The following is a 22,017-nucleotide window of genomic DNA, read 5'->3' on the forward strand; positions in this document are numbered from 1 at the left end:
TGTACTTCCTAGTTCCTCTGCCTGGGTACTTTTCCCCCAGATGTTTATTTGCAAGGCTCGTTCCTTTTCTTCTGCTCACTGTCACCTTTTCGGAGAGGCTGTCTCTGTCAATCTCCTTCCACCTCACCCTAGAAGTCCTGGTCTTTTTCTTTACTCTGGTTTATACTTCTTCATTGTACCCATCACCTTCCGACACATTTCAGGGTTGTTCTCCTACAGGAAAGCACAGGATTCATCTGTTTGGTCCCTGTAGTTTCTTCAGATACTATAGGAGTACCTGCAATATAGTGGACTTTCATGGTGTATAAATGATTGAATACTTATATTAATGATGGTAAATAGGAAGATGTATCATTGTAGATTAGTGCCAAATGTTTTCAGGATATTACTTAGAAATTTTGGATGCAGATTTATAGCCTGCTGCTTCTCAATCAAAAGCACTATAATTTCTGAAGACAAGCTTGTAAAAGTGCAGTTACTTACTATTCCCCATTTTCACGCATGTAATCTTCCTCAAACTCTCCTTAATTCCAAATGCATAAAAGAGGCCACAAACTGCCATTCTGTGGAGCATTTTCTCAGTCTGTTGAAATCTTGCTTGCAGGCATATCCTCTGTTTGGCTCCAACACATTTTTATCAAAATTCTCTACAGATTTGGATGTTCTCATGTTGACAAAATCTCTGAAGATATGCAAGGTTTGGAAGAATTACAACCCCTAACAATCAGCAAATCTCTCAGGGAAACAGAAATAATTACATACTATATCTAAAACTTATCTGTGGCAGCCCATGGCTTAAGTTTATCTCTAAAACATATGACCTTATTCTACTTTATTCCTGTAGGTTGAGCAAGCAGAAATTGAATTATGGCAAGGGCACTTAAATAATTATGTTTCTAATTGTAGTTAATAGAAAGACCTATTGTGGTAGATCCACGCCAAATGTTTTAACGATGACCCAGGAATGTGGTATGCAATTTTATAGTCTGCTGCTTCTCAATTGAAAGCACTATGATTTCTGAAGACAACCTTGTAGGAGTGCAGTTACTTGTGTGTATAAGACCAAATCATCTGTGGTTAATAAAACTTGAGAAAGAGGGGAGGAAGGGGTATTCAGTCTTTCAGTAATATGCTTGTCTTGCACTTGCCAGACTTCTCTTAGGCAATATGCTCTATGCTCAGGGGGCCATGTGTTTAATTGTAAAAATCTGTCAGCATCATAGGATTCAAAAGACATCAATCATGTCTGTCAGCAAGGAAAGAGTGACGACTGTGTGACTCTTCTATCATTAGGAAAAGATGTGCTCAAGAGAGAAAAATGTACTCTGAGGAGGGCTGCGCGGCTAGAGGTTACAGGAAAACAGAGCTGCAGACTGGAAGGTCACCCCTCCACCCACACTTTGGATGGGGGTGCTCTATTTTTCATTTCATGCAGTTCCATGTGTGCAGTAAGACATTATGTAACCCGGCCAGTCTTGGCTGTGCAATATCCACTAAGTGCTTTAAAGTGGCCGTCGTTATGAACGGTGTGGTGGATGTGGACCCCGTGGCTTCGTTCAGCTTTGGCAGAATGCGATATAGTGTAATGAGGCTGGAGCTGGCCTCTATTCAAAACTATATTCCAAAAGGGCTTCTAGTCAAGCCACATGACAACTGGTTCTCTTTTTCTTACGACTTTATTCTAAGTGGACTAAAAACATCCAAATTGCTGTATTTGGACAGTTCTGTTGGTGCAATGGGAATTTTCCGATTTATTACTTTATGCTAAGATTTCTGAATTATACTTAGCTTGACCTTTAAAGACATCAAGACACAAATTCCAGCCTCCTGCATTCTAAAGTGGGTGGACTTAGGCTGGTAACTTCAGTTTTCTGTGCCTCAATTTCCTTATCTGTAAATTAGCCATTATACACTCTAGGAAGTTGGAAGAAGGCCAGCAAAGCTCCTAAGTTTCAATTGTATTACTTCGGGCAAGTGAAATGATCACCTTTGTGGTCAGCTGTTTCCCTTACTAAAAATGGGCCAATCGCAGTTACCAGGGGCAACAGTTGAGAATTTGATGATATAGGCAAAGCTTCTAGAACAGTGCCTGGGCACTTACTTGGCAGCTCAAGAGTACCTGATACTAATGATATGAATGCTAGTGACCACGCTCTAGGCTGATGTGGGTGACTCCAAGGAACATTGCGTGCAGAAGGAACAGGAAGCCGGTACCAGGACAGAGGCCAGAGCTCTTCAGCCCCGCGGGGGCAGCAGGCTGACCCACGAAGCACGGGGACTGAAAACCGCCTCGCCCCACCCCTGCCGGGCGAATCCGGGCTGCAAGTTCCGGGCGGTGGCGCTGCGAAGTCCGCGTTCAGGCCCTCCCTCTTCCCATCCTCCCGCGCCTCCAGCTGCGCCAGCTGCGCGTGAGCCCCGAGAGTCCACTACCTCCCCGCAGGTGTCTGCGGCCGCCAGGTCCTTCAGGTAGGAGCTGCGCCGTGGCCAGAGGGCAAAGGGCTCCCGCGGGAGCCCGGTTTCCGCTGCCCTCGCCCTCCGTCCCTCCTCCTCCCAACCCGCCGCAGCTGGCCACTCCCCGCCCAACTTGGACGGGACCTTGGCGGCGGAGGCAGGCGCTAGCGCCGCGCGGCCTCGCAGGACCAGCCTCCCTGGCGGATCCCGGGGCCTCCCGTGAGCGCCTCCCCGTCCAGTTCCTGCAGAGTGGATGCTGGCAACTTGGGCGCTGCGTACTTTTGCCAGGGCGGGCGACTGCCGAGAGCGCAAGCCTCCCAGGCTCCAGGCCAAGGTTGGGGCGGTCCTCCACTGGGTGCACCCGCCCCCTCCGCCGCCCTCATTCCCCTGCAGGGCAGCACGTCTGGCACCCTAGGACTTCTCACGCGCTGTGGGGTGACAGGGATGGTGACGGGAGGTCCCGCATCCCGAGGCTTAGAGCCCAGACTTCTGGTTACACTGTCCCAGGCGTGTGGCCACACAGCTGCTAGTTGTGGCGCCAGGAGGTGATGACGCCGAAGTGGGGCATGGGACACGAGGCCTGGATCGGGGCATGTGTTAAGGGGGCTCCCCCCACCTCTGCCCCACCCTCAACTCAGTTATTCTGGGACCTACGTCCCAGATGCAGGAGTGCAGTGCTCCAAGTTTGAACAGGATCTTGTGGTGCCCTTGAGAACTGGCCTGGTGAAATCGGTCCAGAGCTGTCGCCACGCCTCTATTTGTCCTTGGTTATCTCGGATTATTGTCTTCTTTACTTCCTCTCTGAAGTACTGGCTGATCCTCATCTACGAAGTCTTTCCCCAGAACGGAGAGTTCTTTGACTTTTTCCGCCAGGCCTGCCAATTTGAGTTTGGCTAACCGTTTGCGGGCCTTTTGAAGGTCTCTGGGAGACCAGGTACCCAGAGACCGCCTGTACTTTTTAGGTAGGCGGTGTAATGAAAGCCTGAAGAATGAGGAGTTGACAGCGTGAATTGTTAACAGACACCATATTTACACACTGCCTATTTGAGTAAGGATCTCTTTTGGTAAATGTTTTGTCACATACATGCAAATCAATTTTTACATAGGCTTTTAACTTGAATTTGTATGTAGCCTTTCAGTGTTGTTTGGGGATCTTTTAACTAATTGTTTCAGCTCCCAATTTGTCTTCTCAGGATCCAGTACAATTCACAGTCCATACAAAAAGTGAGTAGTTAGGGCTTGGAAGGAGATGTGTCTTTACCATATTTGTCCCTGATGTCAGAATATTCATGAACCAAGGTGCTTATTTAGGTCTTTGAGGATCCTCGTTGGAAGTTGAGTATTGTGTGTTTCTTAGTAAGAAATGCTTTGTTAGAAAATCAGTTTATCTTTAACTCACAGGGCTGTTTTTTAAAGTTACTCATTTTATTGAGATAAAATGCACAGAACATGACATTTGCCACTTTAAGCATTGTTAAGCACACAATTCAGCCGCATTAAGCACTTTGCCGCGGTTGGGCAGCCATCACCACCCTTCTTTCGTAAAGCTCCTCTCATCTTTCTTGTTGGGTTTTAACAACATTTTAATGAAAACGATTGGGTTGCAAGCTTTAGTTTTCTCACTAAGCAAGGTTTGAGCTCCTTCTCATAGCTTTACAGAAATGCACTTGTAAAGAGAAAGGTGAAAAGCCATAACCAGGCTGTGTTTAGCAAATCTTGTCCTCATCAGGGAACTTCTAATATAGAACTATTTTAGGATAAGCTTGCGGGCTATTTAAATTTATATGTAAAGGTATTGGGAGGTTTAGCTCTTGTGAGGGAGGAACAGGTAAGGGAGTTGTTCGTAGTTTCCTCCCCTTAGTATCTAACAGGAAAATGGAATGCTGGTCTGCTTTATCAGTGCAGTTGGAGTGCCTATTTAGTAAGCAGAGGCAGTTTTGATCCAGCTAGCTGGTGGGTGTAGCAATTTCCTCTCCATTCCAGGTGTTTGCTAAAGTTGCATGCTAGGGGACCCAGCATGTAAGATATGGCCCTTTAAACCCTCAGTTAGTTTGGGTAACTGTTTTCAGTCAACAAGTGTAGCAGTGCTGGGTCCAGTTTTATGTTTACAATCCTTTAAGTCTCTGCACTGCAAACATAAGATGTATTCTCCTGCTGGGTGTGGTTAAATGTTGTTGCAGAGTCAAAGTGAGAAACTCCTAACCTAAATTTCCCATAAGCCTGTGACATTTCTGAATAGAAATAGAATCATACAAGTTGTTATCTTATGCTGCGGTGGGAACACATTCTGATATGATACAAGTTTCATAAATCCACAGTGCAAGGTACAGTCTGGGTCCCAGATATTTTAATGCTGGGTTATTAAACAACCGTGCATGCTATGTGTTTCATAGTGTCCCAGTTTTTTTTTCTTCTGTTGTGAACGTTTCTTACTGTCGAACTTAAGATGTTAGTTGTTAGGGAACAAACATTGCAGCAACAGACTAAAATGACTGGTTTATTTTTTCAACACTTACATGGGGCATTTTACAACATGAACACACTTAACATGGGGTTGTTTTGAGAATTGAATGTGCTTATCCCCATTTTATAGATGCGTTACTTTGAGGCATAGTGAGATCACACAGCTAGCACAAGGCAGAGCTGGGATTCCATTCCAGACAGCCCGCACCCAGCATTTTGGGTCTTCTATCTCACCAGAAAATAAGACCTGAGATTCCACCCTCCTAACAAATGAACTTTTTTTCAGGTTGTTATATTCCTATCTCATCCTTGTCCTCCGGGACATGTAATCTGACCCAATCGCAGTAGGAGTGTACCATAGACAGTCAGTTCAACTCCCTTATGTTTCAGAAGAGGAAGTTAAGGTGGAATGCGGTTATGTCCCAGTTGAGAGTGCTGGGGCAGGACCTGGCACCCCTCTTCTGGGCCAAACCATAACTCTTGATCGTGGGGAGGTTGGGACAGGGGTCTTGGAAGGGTCTGGGGAGGCCAGGGTGTGTATTGAGGAGTAGGACAGTCTTTGCTAATCATTATGACTGTCCTGGCGCTGACTTGCTAAATAAGGGCCCAGGTCATGTGAGAGGCAGACAGAGCAGAAGCTTGTGGCGAGATGGTGAACCTTGGGACGTCTTGCTGCTGAGGGCTCCGCAGTCCTGGATTCCTTCCCTGATAGCTGGTGGAGGCCTGGGACTCTGGGCTCCCCTCTGGATGAGGGGGATATTTTATTTTCTTCTCAATCATTTTGTGAGCTTTTTGGATCTAGGGTTGGGAACCTTTTAAAAGCCTTTGACGCACATAAGAAAATCAGCCAAGAGCAACATGGAAATAAAAATAATTTCATTTAGTCAGTTCTTTTGCTGAGAGAAAGAAAGACTTCAACTGATAATCTTTATATTAAGAACAGGAAAATCAAAGTTCAGGATTTAATAGTGATTTTTTTTTCAAAAAGACTTTTACACATGGTACATTTGGCTGAAGAAGAATAAGGAACAAACTTGGGAAAAGGAAAACAGTGGAAAGGGAGGGAGAGACCATTGCAGAGAGAGAAGGAATTTGAAGAAGGGCACAGAAGGGAAAGTCAGGGTGCTAAAACCTTTGTCAGGTCTTTATACAAGTTTCAGTCCGTTACTTATTAACAGCAGTCTTTGACACACCAAAATAATCTTTCATTCAGTTTATCTAGGACTGCTCTTTTTAAAAAAATTGATCTTAATGTTGCTCGAAACCATTGCTAATCAACAAAGCCTGGGGACAAGGAGATACCTGGGAACTCAGCTCCTGCTTGGGAACTTCATTACAACCCAGTCTGATTTAGTTTACGTCACTTTTACAGGGATGGATTTCATATATAGTGTGATATTAGAATCACTGCCTTTGTAATTGTTTTGTTTATGATCCATCTTCCTTGTGAGAGGACAAGGTTCTTGAGGTCATAGACTGTGCTTTTGTCATTTTTCTGACCACCGTGGCCATTGTAGGGTGTGACAGATGTGAGCTGAATGAAAGGGTGCATTGATGGATGAAGGATGAGGGTGCCGTTCATTTCATTCAAAATATGTAGGCATTTCCAGAAAAGAATGTTTTTATGGCTGCTTTACTTATTTATTTGTTCTATCGTGCTGTTCATTCTTACAGGTAGATATGTAGGTGTAGGCTTGGCAGTCTGTGGCGTTTTGGTTAGCAGCTGTCCTCATTTCATTGTCCTTTCTCTGCAGTGCTTTGTACCCAATTCTGATAAAGGAGTCCTTTGAAGCTAAGAGATTGGAAGATTGTATTGGGCTAGGATGCAGGTTTCTGGGTTTGGAGCAGAGACCACTCTGCTGGTGGTCTGACCGTGCAGAACCCCAAGTGCAAAATGTGGTGAAGGGCCTAAGAGTACAAGAAGAAAAAAATTAAAGGTGAAGTTTAGATTTGTTTTTTAAATCTTACCATTGTTTCCACTTTGGAATAAAAACATTTATGCTAAGGTATGAGTATAGGATTTGGGGATAAAATATATTTTTGGTGCTAATATGATTGTGACATCAAAAAGATTTAAAAACAAAAAAGGGAGAGTAGGAAATCCAGACCGAATTCTGTTATCCTCAGGGAAAAATCCACCTGTTAGGGTGGGTTTGTACTGGCTTGGTCAAAAAGTCTGTTTAGTTTTTTCCATAAAATAAAAGACATATTTTTCATTTTCACCAATGACTTTATTGATTTGGATTATTTTGAATATGTCGGCTATCTCCCACATAATGCAATGATTATTGGTCTCAATTAATGTCTCAATTTGATCTCTATCAACTTCAATTGGTCTACCCAACCATGGCGCATCATCCAGTGAGAAATCTCTGGCAAAAAACTTCACCAACCACTGTTGACACATTCAATCAGTCACAGCACCTTCTCCGTACAGTGCACAAATCTGTCTTTGCATTTCAGTTGTGTTTTTACCTTTCATGAAATAATAAAGCATAACTTGCCAAAAATGGTGCATATTTTCTTCCATCTTCAATATTAAGATGGCTACACCAAAATTCACCACTTTTGATAAGTTTTTAAAAAATGCACGCCGATATGACAGCTGTCACAATACAGTCTAACAAAATTGTTTCAGATGAAGTCAAAGACAACCAGCTGAGCTCTACTAGAGTCAGCTTATGGCAAAAACCAAATGAACTTTTTGGCCCATCCATCAGATGGTAAGCATTTCAAAGCTAGGCACATGGAGCTTTGCTCCTAGCTTTGAAATACTTCGAACATGGAGAGTTGGGCTAAGCCTAACTCTCACTTCACCCCAATCCTAACCCCAGACTGACACTGTCTAGGCTGGAAAGGCAGGGTCATGGGGCAGTGGCTAACCAAAGCAGGTCTGTGAGGTTTGTAAGGTACTGTTGGGCCCCCCAGGTCCTTGCTGGGAGGAATAATGACAACGGGCCTTGGCCTTGGAGCCAAAGAGCTTGAATCCATATACTGAGGACTCTAGCACTATATGGTCTGCGACAAATAGCTTAAAAATCCTCTATGCCTTGGTTTCTCCATCTGTAATATGGGGATACAATAGTACCTCTCTCACAGGATTATTGTAGGAAATGCAGAAAATGCCTGTAGAGTGCATAGGAATGAAACGATAAACATTAGGTTCCCCTCCTCCATATGTCACCCTCCCCTCTCCACCTCAAATCCAGCAGGAGCCACACCCATAAATAAAGCAAATTGGAATCAGTGCTAGAGTGGACAGGGAGCTGTGCCCTATGGGACTATGGAATAAGGACACATGCATTTTCCTTACAAGGAATTCTTGGGTGACAGTGAGATTCATTGAGACCCCAGTGATGAGAAGCAATGGAAAGACTTCTGGCAACAAAGCTGCTTACAACCAGAAAGAATGAACTAACTCCATCCTTTGATAATTACTGTACTTTCAGGGTGTGTGCTTTGCCATTAGCTAGAAAATTTGATTTTCATAATGTATAACCATAGCTTAGCATTTAATAGGAGAAATAGTGATTTATTTACTAGGAGAAGCATAGCATTTGATAGGAAAAGCATGATTCATTGCTCTTTATTGATATGTATATGTATATGCATAGGGGTATGGGCAATTCATATCTGCACGAATCGTGGATGTTCATTAGTAGTCAATGATCTAGACCAGCAGTTTCACACTTAAAAAATATTGTGGTTACTGTTTCCCACCCCTACTCCCCAAAACCACTTTTCTGATTGAGCTCTTCTGTGATATCCCAGTATGTAACACGTCCCAGAGCTGAGCTGTCTTTGTTGACAATTCCTAGATTTGGTCAGTGAGCCAGCTGCCTCCTCACATCCCCGCTGCCTGCACACTTCCTGACACCAGCTGCCCCTCCGCTGCTGGAACTGGGGGGCTCCTAGGAGCAGATATGAAGACATTGGCATATCCGTGTGGCAGGAAAGAGAATACTAAGACCTGAGAAGGGATGAGGAACGGAAAGGCAGTAGACTGGTTTTTAAAGCTTTCGCCAGTGGTGTGCCAGAACTGGCTCATCCTGAGAGATGATCTTTAAATTTCAGGAATTTCATGAACTGATTGTTATACATGGCATTATTGAAATTTAAATCATTTGCAGTGTAGATTTTAAACAAATAAATTATATTGAAAACAAAGGTAATAAATATGACAAGTCATCACTTACTAATCATTTTCCTAAATTTACTGCTATCTAGGCTCTTGAAGTTATTTACATCGTTGTTTCTATATGGTAAAGATACTATAAGTACTGCACACCTTTTCTCAAACTGTATATTAAAGTGACGTCTTGTTGGGAGCTTGAAAGCAGCTGTGGTGGGAATATTTACACCAGGGGAATTGGCAGACACTACAGGGCTTCTCCCATGTCCACAACTAGTTAAGCATTTGTCAGCACACTAGTGGTTTTCTCCCTCTGTAACGTCAAAGCTTCTTTATTCCCTCCTTTCTCATTGTGACCAATGAGATTTGACTAATTCTTTTCTTTTAGTTATCACGATGGCTCTGAATTTGGGGATATGTTTGGGGGAAAGGAATATACTTTGTCATGTATTGCTTTTATCTACCTCTTCCTATTAGCTGGTACAGATTGGTTTCAGACATTTTGGAGCTCAATAGCACTCAGTTTAATCCTCAATTCTACTTTTTTGTGGCTATAGGACTCTTTTGACTCTGTCCGTCTACCCCCAAATAACTTGCCTTCTTCCCACCTCCAATTACACTAATTTTAATGTCTGGCTAAGCGAAATCATCTGGGAACTTATTTAAATTCAGGTTTTCAGGTCTGTCACACACCAACTGTCAGCTGATGCCTGCTGGCCCCAATTCAGTGGCAATAGAAATCCCTAATTTGGGGTGTGGTGAAGTAGGAGACTTCATTCAGTGCAAAGAGCTCAACAGTGATACGGCATAGCTGTGAGGACAGCATGGCTGTGAGGCAGCCCAGCCACGAGGTGGCCCTGGGGCACGGCAGCGTTTGAGAAGGGGGTTACGTTGTACCTCCTAGAGAGGGTGTGTAGCTACATAAACTGCTGGAATTCTTTCACATGGGATATTTGGCTTTTTATTTCCATTTATTTCTTTAGTCAACTACTTACACGTTGGTGTGGACTCATGGATACGTATCTCATACTTTGGGTTATAATTCAATACTGTGTTATTACTTATATTAGGATTTTTAAAGATTTTTTTCAAACACAAACATTGTGCCGTCTAAAAATATTAGAAAATTGTTGTTCATAGTTTAAAAAAACTCTTGTCTCCTTTTTGTTTAAATATTCTATTTTTACATTTATTCACTCGGGACAATAAAAAATAAGTTGCCACTTAGGATTTAATTATGCTTTATTTTTTGCAGGAGTCAAGTTAAAATCTAAGTATTTAAGTTATTTTTTGAGCACTAGAGATCAAAAGCCATTTGCCCTTATTGTAAACTGAGTTTGCCCTAGGGACTTTCAACTATTGCTGAGATCACCTATGGGGATTTTATAGCTAGGAATAATTTTTGGCCTTCTTTTTTTTTCTCCAGATTTTCCCTAAATTAAATAGAAACTTTGAAAACACTACTCAGTATACGCTTTTCATTCTTACCACTGGGAGGCTGGTAGACTTGTTGGAGGAACCTCCACGTGGTCACCCGTGCTTTCTGTTCTCTGAAACCAATCTTCCCAGTGCATTTTTTTCTCTACTAAGGAATATCATTAAATAAAATGTATGTAAACTTGTATTTCACCTCTTTTTAAAGCATCTACAAGTGTAACTTACAGCAGATCCTAACATGCTTATTGACTGATCTTAAAATAGAGAGAAAACATACAAAAATATTTTATTTCATTTACTTCTCTTAATGTTATAGATTTTCTTTTGTATTTCATTGGTTACTTCTGTTTTAAAATCCAATGCTTTTCTGTACTCTTGTTTCTGTGCCAGTTCATATACATATAAATACTTGAGAGAGTGATTTTAGTTGCAGGCAAGTCCCCCCCTTTTTTTTGATTGAAACTGTGGGCAGACAGTTACACTCAGATACCAGGTGAAGACGACCTGGCCATTCGGGCCTGAAAGATGCCTGTGACTCAGGTTCTGGTTAGTGGCTTGTGTGTGATGGGTCACTGCTGCAGCCTAGTGCTCCGATGCCTCACTGAGAGCTCAGTCCTCCTGAAGGGAGGGCGAGGCCAGGTCCAGCATGGCTGACTCTGTAAGTGGCCAAGTAAACTTGGCCTCTAGGTCAGTTCCCAGGAGGATCGGGAATTCATCCAGAGGTGGGCCTTGAGATCTGGCTAGACAGGTCTAAAAAGTTTACCGTTGCAATTAAATAAAGGATAGCAGTATTAATTTAGGACATGTTGAGAAGTCAGTATTGTGTTGCTTAGTAATTAAGCACAAATTAAGCATATCAAATAAGCATTTTACTTAATTGACTGTAATTTGAACATTGTCTCCTGATGCCACCTAGGATTTGGTTCTCAATTTATTTGTTCATTCTGTGGGGGAGGAAAAATAATTTCCCTTCTACCTTTCTAAATTCTTCTGGCTGGACTAATAATTAAGATAACACGAGACAGATGAACAGGAGATAATGTCTTAAATTTATTGTATGTGTACATGTGGGGGTTCCATAGGACTTTGAGACTGAGGACAGATGGCACAGTTATCTTGAGCAAAGGAGGAGGGAGGGATTGTGGTTTGGAATTTCAAAGGGCAGGAAGGCAATTCACGTGGAGCTAGAAAAGCAAATGGTTGGTACGTAGATGTTTGTTGTGCCATCCTTCGCAGTGGGGCATCAGAGGACTTTGATCAAGTGGGCCTTGAGGTTTCCCCCTCTATCACACACTAGTTTATATTAAATTATAGTTATCTGTGATAATAGCTCTCCTCCCGGAGCAGGTCCTCTCTCTAAATTCTTTTACAGAAGGTCAAAGCTTCTTTCTGAGTCTTTTGTTTCTTAAAAACAGCCATTTAAAAGTAACCAGTCTCCCAAAGGCATACTCATATTTTGGGGAAGCAAATTCTGCTTCCCCTTAACTCACTATTATAGACCCTTAATCTCATTATTTCTGTGCAGTAAACATTTACTTACACCCCCATTTCCTAGGGCAAAGGACTCAGGGAGGCTGTGAAATGTGTGCCTTATTTAAAATGGCCCTTTGTTTGATAAGCAGGCCCTACCACAAATGATTAATACAGTTTCTCCTCTTTGTAAAGGCACACAAACCCAGCTGAGTCTGGTCAGGGAAGGAAAGATGTTGCTTCAGAGAAGGCCTGGGCTTCTTTGGGCTTGGGGTCCTCCTCACTACGGTCCCAGAAACGATCTGGAGCAAGAGAGGTATAGCTCCAGCACGGAGAGGATGGTGACCACCCAGCTAAAGAGTTTTTAGACCCTAAATTAGTCTCTGGGTTCACCAGCCCCCTGGAGCCTCTTCTCACAGCGTGGACACTATTTCCCAAAATGGCGTCTTGGTTTCCTTCAAAGTATAGATCCACTGCATAATGCTGCAAAGATGGGTTTAGAATTATGATAGTAGAAGATGTTTAAGTGGTTGCATCTAAAACCGTCCTGTGGGTACAATTTACTTTCATAGTGAGTCCTGTAAGGAATTTGAAGAGTGCAAATTCAGTAGCCAATTATTCTTCAGTTCCTGCAAGACCTGTTTGTACAAATAGGACTCCTGTGAGTAAGCCTTCTTGTCCAGCTGAATTACCTCATCCTTTTTAAAGTCACAGATTGTAAATGGCCTGGTTTGTTAATTGTACAGTCTGTCATAGTATGTGATTTAAGCACACTATCTACTCCACATAGATGCTTATGCATGAATTTGAATGATCTACACTCACTATTAGAAACTATGGACATGCTGGAAAGAACTTAGTGTGATATGAGGGATAACCTGAGTTTTGGTTTTGTTTCTGCCACTAACTTACTGTAACCCTGGGCAAGTTATTTCCAGAAATTACACTAGTGCTCTTCTCTCTTTCATGCCCTGCTCTCGAGCTGGGACCTTAGTCCTTTTAAAATGAACTGTTCTCGAGCAATTTAGGATCTAGTGTGGTGGTTCTCACACTCCACTGTGCATCGGGAGCCCCTAATGGGCTCATCAGAACACAGAGAGTGGGTCTCACCCTGAAGTGTTGGACTGGGTGGAGAATTTGCATATCTATCAAGTTCCCAGATGATGCCGATACTGCTGGTTTGGAGACCACAGTGTGAGAACCATTGATCTAATGGTTTAGCTGACACATCAGTAAGAACGATTCAAAGATTAAATGCTGTGAAATAAGTACGAGTAATGTGCAGTAGGAAACAGTGTGGAGAAATGGGTCAAAAGGTTAATGAACAGCCGGAGATCTGAGAAGCTCTGATGGAAGAGGGAGAAGTTAAATGGGGTCTTGACTAGTGGATACCACCTTGACCGTCAAGACATTTGGGGGAATGACACCATTTGAATCTCCTGATGGGAGGGAGATTGCAGAATGTATGTGGGAGCAGAAGTCTAGTCTAGCATAGGTGGAATGGAGGGTAGATAGGGGAAGGAACAACTAGAAACAGATGGAATTGAGAATGAGAAGGCTGGAGAGTCAAACCCACCATGTTCATGGTTTTTGGATTTTGGCAGCAAGGGAACAGCATGATCAGAGCCATGCTTAAGAAGGGTAACTCTGGCAATGGGATGGATGGCTTGGGAAGAGAATGAGTGTGCGCCGAATCCGCTGGGCAGCCCAATCTGCGCACGGGAGGCCTCAAGAAGAGCCCAAAGGTGGGAGGAATGGAGTTCTGGGATGGATCTGCACAGCAGCCACAGATTTGGTAGTTGCTTGGTTCCTGGGGATGAGGGAGACAAAAAAGTCAAGGGAGAGTGAGGAGTCAAGCCTGAGTTGTTGGGGGAGAATGGTGGCAATGGGACCCCCCAGGGGAAATAGAATTGGACAGGAAAATGAACCTGTTGGGGCCTTTGTTTCTTTAAAACCAGATGCTCTCAGAGTCTCTTTTTGCATGATTGTAATCAAGGTTTTGGGTGTTTTTGCTAGTCTGAAATATTATAAAATATACTTGTACAAAAAGCAAATGGCTTACAAGATCTGGTAGCAGCCCAAGTGTCAGTCCATCATAGACGAGTGGATAAAACAGCTATGGTACAATACACAGTGGAATACTCCTCGGCTATAAAAAAGAAAATGTACCCTTCGTGACAGAATGGCTGAACCTGGAGAACATTATGCTAAGTGAAATAAGGCAGTCAGAGGAAGATAAGTACCATCTGATTTCGCTTATATGTGGAATCTAATGAACAAACTGAACTAACAAGCAAAATAGAAGCAGACTCATAGGTAGAGAGCAGGCTGATAGCTCATGGAGGGTTGTTAGGGAGTGGAGAGATGAAGCAAAAAGGAAACAGGACTCGTGGACATGGACAATAGTGTGGCGATTGCAGATGGAGGTGGAAGGGATATAAGGAAGATAAGTGGAAATGGACAACAAATAAAAATAAATTTAATAAGTAATAATAAAAAGTAAATGGCTTATAGATCTCAGGCATTCACGTGTCTGTTGATTGGTTCATCTGGATAAATCATTAACATTTACATCTGTAAATAGCCTTCTTGTCCAGCTCTTCTTCATTTTGCTTTTAGTTTTCCTGCTATGTCACCTTGGTCTTCCTCCCATTTATGCATGTGAGCAGTTTTTGGTTTTGTGTTCTGTGTATATATTGTAAATAGGTGTAGCAGATATTTGAAATCCCTTTGACTCTCCCTTGTAATAATCATACCATGTATGAAGACATTAGTGTACAACCTGGCTTCCTACTGGATTATAAACTTCTTCTGAGTAAAGAACATGTCTTATTTAGTTTAGTCTTCCTCACTGCACTTATCCTAAGTGCTTGTATAAAGTGGCCAGAACATGTCTCAGGAATTGGATTGAATCACAGTGAGAGACAGAATGGCTCAGGCAATAAAAAGTTCTAGTTTAAAGGGAAATGGAAATCCATGCATCTTGAGGATTAGAAAGAGGAAACATTAATTCAGTAGCCTTTCAGGACTAGAATAGAGATCTTTGTGAACACTTTAGGAACCAGAAGTAGAAGCCCATAAAAAGTAGGAGAGTACGTCTTAAATTAGTCATTGAAAACTTTGGGCCAGATCTTTCTACCCTGGGCCTCAATTTCCTCAATTTGTAAAGCTGTGGTAGTAATAAAGCAGAGATTTTTATAACTCTCCGCATACCTATTTGGGGAGAATTCTGAGCAAAGGGAACAGCATGAACAAGGCACTTGCGACGGGAAGGGGTGTGAAACAGGAGAGGGGATGCAGGCCGGCTTCAAAGGGCCATTTTTGCTAAGGTAAGNGTATGGTTGCCTTTAGTGCATCCCCTGCTGGGAGTTGGCCTGCAGGGAACTGGCCTGCAACCCAGGTATGTGCCCTGACTGGGAATCGAACCATGATCGTGTGGTTCGCAGGCCCGCGCTCAATCCACTGAGCTACACCAGCCAGGGCAGAGATTTTTATAACTCTCCGCATACCTATTCGGGGAGAATTCTGAGCAAAGGGAACAGCATGAACAAGGCGCTTGCGACGGAAAGGGGTGTGAAACAGGAGAGGGGATGCAGGCCGGCTTCAAAGGGCCATTTTTGCTAAGGTAAGGATCTTGGGCTCTGTGCTATAGGAAGGTCTTCTGCCAGCAATGCCATCTGGGGAGCAGGAGGGAAGGACCAGAGAGAGTCACATGGGGAAGGAGGCATCATGGAGTTGGTTATTGCCATAGGCGTCTGTTTGCTGGATTCTGAAGGATCGCTCGTCTTGGAATAAGTCTCATGAAATGCATCTCAGCACAGTTTTCCTGGAGACAAAGGGGAGAAGATTTTATCCATGTGTCATACCTGACCCATGCACCAGCCCACAGTGCCCATGGCATCACAGCTCATATGAGATATGAGACAAATTCACAGGGACTACCTAGTCCTGTGGAGGAAAAGGGACCGCATGGCTACTCCCTCAAGGGGGGAGCAGCTCAGAATAGCCTGGCAACTCTCTCAAGGGGAGAGCAGGCTGACCCTTGCCTAGACAGGCTTTTATTGGGTTTAATTTGCTCAGGAATACGGGCACAGCTTATTAATCATTGTCAGGCAGTAAAAATCAAATGATAGATATTATACAAAGAACTATTAGGGCTTCTTCTGAGTCAGTGTCTATCAGCTAAAAGGCTACAAAACTTTGGGAAACAAACTCTTTATTTGCTTGGGCCTTTATCATTTAAATAAGAGCATTTTTAGCAAAGCAGGCTTCATGAGTTTACCTATCCTTTCTCAGGCCTGATCACCCAGGGAACCCGCCTTTTCCAGCACAGGGCTGCACTGCGCTCTGTCATTGTTTCAGGCTTAAGTCAGGCAGAGAAGGCAGATAGCCAAGGAATTTTTGGAGACTTCTCCCGGACTCAGGGGAGTCAGGCTTTGTCAAAGCCGAGGGGCAAGAGTCCATCACCCCCTTTCTCCATAGTCCCCAAGTCCTTCCCTGGGGCCTCCCCATGATCATGCCTGTCTCAGGTGGTTTCCCCCTTGGGGAGTCTTACTCGTCACTGGTAACTGATCAAGCATTGGGGGCCAGTTATGGAAAAAGGAGCAGGACCCGTGCTCCTGCCAGGGAGATGAGCTTTGTCTCCTTAGTGGCTTATGGTCCGAAGGTCGCTCACTCAGCCTTAGCCCCGGGGCAGGGGCGGGGCAGGGGGGGGGTGGGTTACAGCTCCTGAAACCAGGCAGGGCGGTTCCCAACAAATACCTGCCATCAAATCGAGGCAGCCCTACTTTTTAGACTGCGCATGTCTGACTGCCAGGCAGGCTCCCATGGATGCCACGTGAAGCAGCTTCAGAGGAGCCTGGACTCCAGAAGCCCTGTTAGGTTGAACTGTTGTAAAGCAAACTGGAATCTTCTTGGAACTGGCTACCATTGCAACGGCCGGCAAGCAAGGTGAGTTTGAGAGGGTTTCAAGCAGTGCATAGAAGGTGGCCAGGACAGGGAGCTATTAAGGAATTTTTAACAAAGGAACTACCTAATCCAATTTATGCAATGCTGTGCTGGTAAATGTTTAACAACCAGCTCTCCGGAAAAATTAATGTGTACACACACATATTCAGCAAGTCTTTGAATAATGTCATTTCATTTAACGTTGTTTTGTTATAATGTTGATGAGAAAAAAAAAGATTCCCAGCTGGGCCTCTTTCTCTGTGGAGTGTTCGCGTTCTCCCCATGTCTGTGTGGATTTTCTCCTGGTACTCTAGTTTCCTCCTGCACCTCAGGGAGGTGCATGCCTGGGGCGAATCCTCACCTACATCGCTCCAGTCTGAGTGTGGGTGGGGGTGTGTGTGAGTGGTCCTTCCATGGAAGGGCAGCCTGTCCAGGATGGGTCCCACCTCGATCTGCCAGGAGAGGTTCTGGGCCACCCGTGACCCTGAACTAGAAGAAGTGGGGTGGAAAAGAATTTTCTTGTTGTATTAATCTTTCTTAAATGTATGTATAGCTCACATTTATTTCAGTGTTTAATATTAGGAGTGTTTAGCTCTTCATTTAGAAGTCTGGTGATGTTTTTGTGACTAAAAGTGTGACATAGGAACTTAACTCTTGTTCATATCGTTTAGCCTCCGGTAAAATCGGATTCACTACACATTGTTTCACTTAAAGTTGCAGTTTCCAAGAAATTACCAAGGACATTAAGTGAGGACACCATATATACATGTATATATATATATGTCTACTGTAGATTTTACTGATATAAAGGATGTGTAGCACACAGTTTACAAATAATGAAAAGCATACTACACTCTATGGTGAAGTCCATGTAGCCAATCAATTCTGACAGGTTTCTGTTGGATTTCACTGAACCCTTATATTCATAGCTGACCTATAGTTATAGTTGATGAAAGAAGATGGTGGATGTTCTTCTATGACAGTATGGAGTCAGGAGAAAGTGGGACAGTGAAGGCACATTTCAGAGCTTCATTTGTTCATTAAGCATCTATGGCTGCATTGGATAGCACTTGAAGAATATTTCCTCAACATTTTTAAAAAAGATTTTTATTTATTTGTCTTTAGAGGGGAAGGGAAGGAAAGGAGAGAAGGAGAGAAATATCAATGTATGGTTGCCTCTTGGGAGTCCCCTGCTGGGAACTGGCCTGCAACCCAGGCATGTGCGCTGAATGGGAATTGAACTGCGATTGTGTGGTTCCCAGGCCTGCACTCAATCCACTGAGCTACACCAGCCAGGGCTCAACATTTTGTTTAATTTACATTATAACCACTGTAGGCACCACAAATTTTTTAAAGATTTTCTTTATCACTTTTGTAAGCCTAGACAATCAACAAATCAAAAATCAAGCTATAATTCATAGGGTTCCTCAATTTCTCTGTGAAAGTATTCTCATTATGGCTGATTTCAAGTTACAGAAAATTGGGAGAACAGGTGCAGTAGCACAACGTTATACAGTATTTCCTCTTACAGGTCAAATAGATGTAAGTAACCTCAAGAGCATAGAGGTTACTAAAATGTACTAAAGTAATAAAGAAATGACTAATTTTGAGTATTTATTACCTGTGAGTTTGATATAATTTATTTCAGTGTAAGTTTATATGAATTAATTTGAAGCAACTTCTATGTTTAACAGCTGATTCATAAAATTTCCCTCAAGTTTACCAATCAGTTCTTAGGAGCTCAGATGAGCCAGCCCAACACACTACCGGAGTTATATTTCTTGAAGATCACTGGAAGCAGTCTGTAGAAATGTGTGGTCTGGAGGTGGGAAAAAAGTACTTGAGCTGTTAGGGGTTTGGATTAGTAGACAGACTTAGGAAATGTGTGCAGCCTCTGCCCTGCTGAGGGTTTAAATGAAGTCAGGTTAATAGAGATGATGTGCATTTCACTGGCTTGTGTTCAAACGGGGATATGTAGGACCTTTAATAAAAGTCTCACCCTGACCAGTGTGGTTCATTTGGTTGAGAGTTGTCCGCACAAAGCAAAAAGTTCACCAGTTCTATTCCTGGTCAGGGCACATGTCTGGGTTGTGGGTTCAGTCCTCAGCTGGGGTGCATATGAGAAGGACCTGATAGATGTTCCTCTCACATTGATGTTTCTCTGCCTCCTTCTACCTCCCTTCCCCTCTCTCAATCAATCAATCAATCAATCAATCAATTTAAAAGTCTCCTCCAGGTACTTTTGGAGCCCCCGAAGAACTGTTTTCAGGTAAACAGTTCACCCCCTTTGCTGTCTTCACCCCCCTTGGCTGTCTTCTGCTTTGGTTTCCTTGGTGACGACCACAGGCCAAAGGGGTTTGAAGGCGAGGTCCCACTTGCCATAGCTGCAGGTGCCTTCCTGGAGAACAGGACTCATGCCGAGGAAGACACTTGCCGGGTCTTGTTCTTCTAAGTTTGCAAATCTGGGGGATGGAGCCTCAGAAGGAAGTTAGAACCAGCCGAATGCCCCACAGAAGTTTGTCTCCAGGAGCCTGAAGTTGCTGAGTCTGTTTTCCTGTGACTCAGAGGCAAGGAGGAAGACAGCCTTCGACATTTCTTCTAGTAGCTGCTGATGGCAGCAGTCTCAGCGGGTCCAGAGTGGGGCAGGGCAATAACCTCTCCTCCCTCTCCTGGCTTGGCCCCTGGAAATCACAGTGGCCTCTCTGTCTGAAGGCTCCTTTCTTCTCTGCAGATCAGCTGGTGCAGGTGAATGCTCGAAAGCCAGGAGTCTCTGGTCCATCTGCATTCCCAGAGCGCATGATTTCATTTGGGGGTCATCTAGACTGCATTACTCTTAGTATAAAAATAGGGTGGAAAGAAAGAATGGTGAACGTGACCTCTGGGTGTGTGGTGGAGCCAGTCAGTAACGTTTGGAATATGAAGGGTGGCACGTGTGTGGCTGGAAAGAGGACAGAATTGAGATGTGAGGCAGAGGAAGGAAACAGCACAAACGAGGGAGCTGAGGCACAACAATAGTAGCTCATGCTGGAAACGGCTTGGCCCATAGTGTTCACACTTACAATTTCCCTAGTTTAACTATTCAGAGTTACGATTGTGTTAACTTCACCTTCCTTCCTCCCTCTATAAAAAAGGAGTCAAAGTCACTGCAGTCATGAATGACCCAGGGTAATAAAGACATCTCACACTTGTGCACTATGGCATTACTTTGATCCAGGCTTTTATAGTTTGAGGAGAAAAAAAAAATTACTGCAAGTTAAAGGTATGGAAACCATCAACTTCTTCCTGTTTGATATCTCTTGCTGTGTTTTCCGTATTAATCACTTCATTTCCCCCTTGGCCTCGGGCCTGATATTATTTTCTCTCATGGTTGTCAGCTGCTGGGTGTGTCAGGCAGCTTTTCACCATGATACAATGACACAGTGGAGCTCAAGGGCAAGGTTACCATGTGAGTGTGTGCCACTCTTGCTGGTTATGTTCACACACACCCAGAAAGCCCAGTGCTACTGGACTGAATTACAGGCTTCGAAATGACTGTGTGGTTTGCATTCAGCAAAAAAATATACCCCAGACATGCTCGAGAATTGTTGGTTTGGGAGGAATTAGATGACTCCAATGTGAAAAGACAGAGCCTACCTAAAGAGATAGTGGAGCAAATTTTCTACAGCACAAATCTGTCGAATAAGTGGATTCGGATGCAACCACAGCCTTGCCAAGTGAAATTCTATTCCATGGGAATTAAAGTTAGTGGCTTTGTGGAGGCATTTATCTCAGACGAAAAACTTTTCTCAGAGTCTTTTGCTGAAGAATAGAAGCAGGCAGACATAAAAATGGGCTTTTACAGCCACTGTCTGCTCTAATCCCCTTAAACACTTAATGTGTCCTCACACACCTAGCAGTGAAATGAAACAGAGCCATTCCTTCTAATGTAGCAAGTTGGATGCATTTATCTACTGCTGAGGGACTAGGAAAACTGGAGAAAGCAGTCCTTTTTATCAGTCAGGCATTGTGTTTAGCTCCCAGGATCAGAGGCCCCCCTCGACAGTGGCTTTATTTCTCATGGAAGAGCGCTCCGGACCTGGGCAGCCGTGAGCTGGCATGACAGCTGCAGGAATCACCAGGCTCTCGCCAGCCCTCCAGTCTGCCATCTCCAGGATGTATCCGTGTCCAGGAGGGCCACTGCAGCTCTCCGGGCGTCATATTCACATTACAGGCAGAGGATGAGGAGGGAAGAAGGGTGTGACGGCTCTGTTTTAAGGATCTGTCTCAGAATTCTAACACTTCCACTTGCATCTCCTGGGCCAGAGTGCAGGTATTGTAGATAGTCATACCTAGCTGCAGGCATTTTTAATTTGCTCCATATTTCTATAGTAGTATAAATTTCAGTTTTTAAAAAGTTAATTAATCTACAGTCTTCTGTTTTCCTGGTCATTTTTGCAAGAGGCTGGAAGAGAGCTCATATACGAGTGAGATTCTTTAGTGTCTTTTTGGATGTTCCATGCTAAGAGGTTTTTTCCTGTGTCTTCTCAACAGTAATAACTGTAACAGGATCCAGTCAGGGTTTACCATAGAGACAGAGCTAGTGGTTTTCATTGATTAAGGCATTATTCTGTTAAGGAATTGGCTTAACTCCATTGTGGGACTGGCTAAGGATGCTTGAAATCCATAAGGCAAGCAGTCAAGAAATTAATATCATGGGCAGGCTGGAACTCCAAGGGCAGGACTAAAGCTTGGAGTTTCTGAACTCAGAGAGGGCCCAAGCCCTGTTTTAAAGGCTTTTAACTAATTGCATAAGTTCCACTGAATATAATTTCTCTTTTGACTAATAAGAGTGAACTGATTAGATATCTTACTTAATTGCCTGCAGATTCTCTTCACAACAGCAGTTGGTTAGTATTTGATTGAATAGCTGGGAATAGGAGTGTGTAGGCTGCTGCAAGTCTGCTGCCTCCCTTTGCTCCAGCTCCCGGGAGGGAATATTTGTGGCAGTCAACCCTAACAGGAAATAGGCAAGAGGGAATTCTGGGGGATGTAGTTCAGCCCAACCACGCTGATATTTCACAAAGCCATTGTATACTGTTACTTAGTTGTCACCTAGGGAAAGAAAGTGAAAACAAGTC

The 22,017-nt window shown here is 43.6% G+C and overlaps 1 protein-coding gene across 2 annotated transcripts in view; it reads left to right on the forward strand.

Moving 5' to 3' along the window:
- The first annotated feature begins 2,249 nt into the window (after nt 1-2,249).
- The window catches only part of PLD1 (phospholipase D1), a 183,466-nt gene continuing 163,698 nt past the window's right edge, over nt 2,250-22,017 (forward strand). Inside the window, exon 1 of one of the 2 annotated variants that reach the window (XM_037046527.1) lies at nt 2,250-2,466. The gene's annotated coding sequence lies outside the window, so the exon portion shown is untranslated. The remainder of the gene's footprint in view (nt 2,467-22,017) is intronic. The other variant, XM_037046528.1, reaches the window with a different exon arrangement.

Source organism: Sturnira hondurensis, unplaced genomic scaffold (genome assembly GCF_014824575.4).
Source record: "Sturnira hondurensis isolate 20B ecotype Veracruz unplaced genomic scaffold, ASM1482457v3 Scaffold0005279, whole genome shotgun sequence".
Taxonomy (NCBI): Eukaryota; Metazoa; Chordata; class Mammalia; order Chiroptera; family Phyllostomidae; genus Sturnira; species Sturnira hondurensis.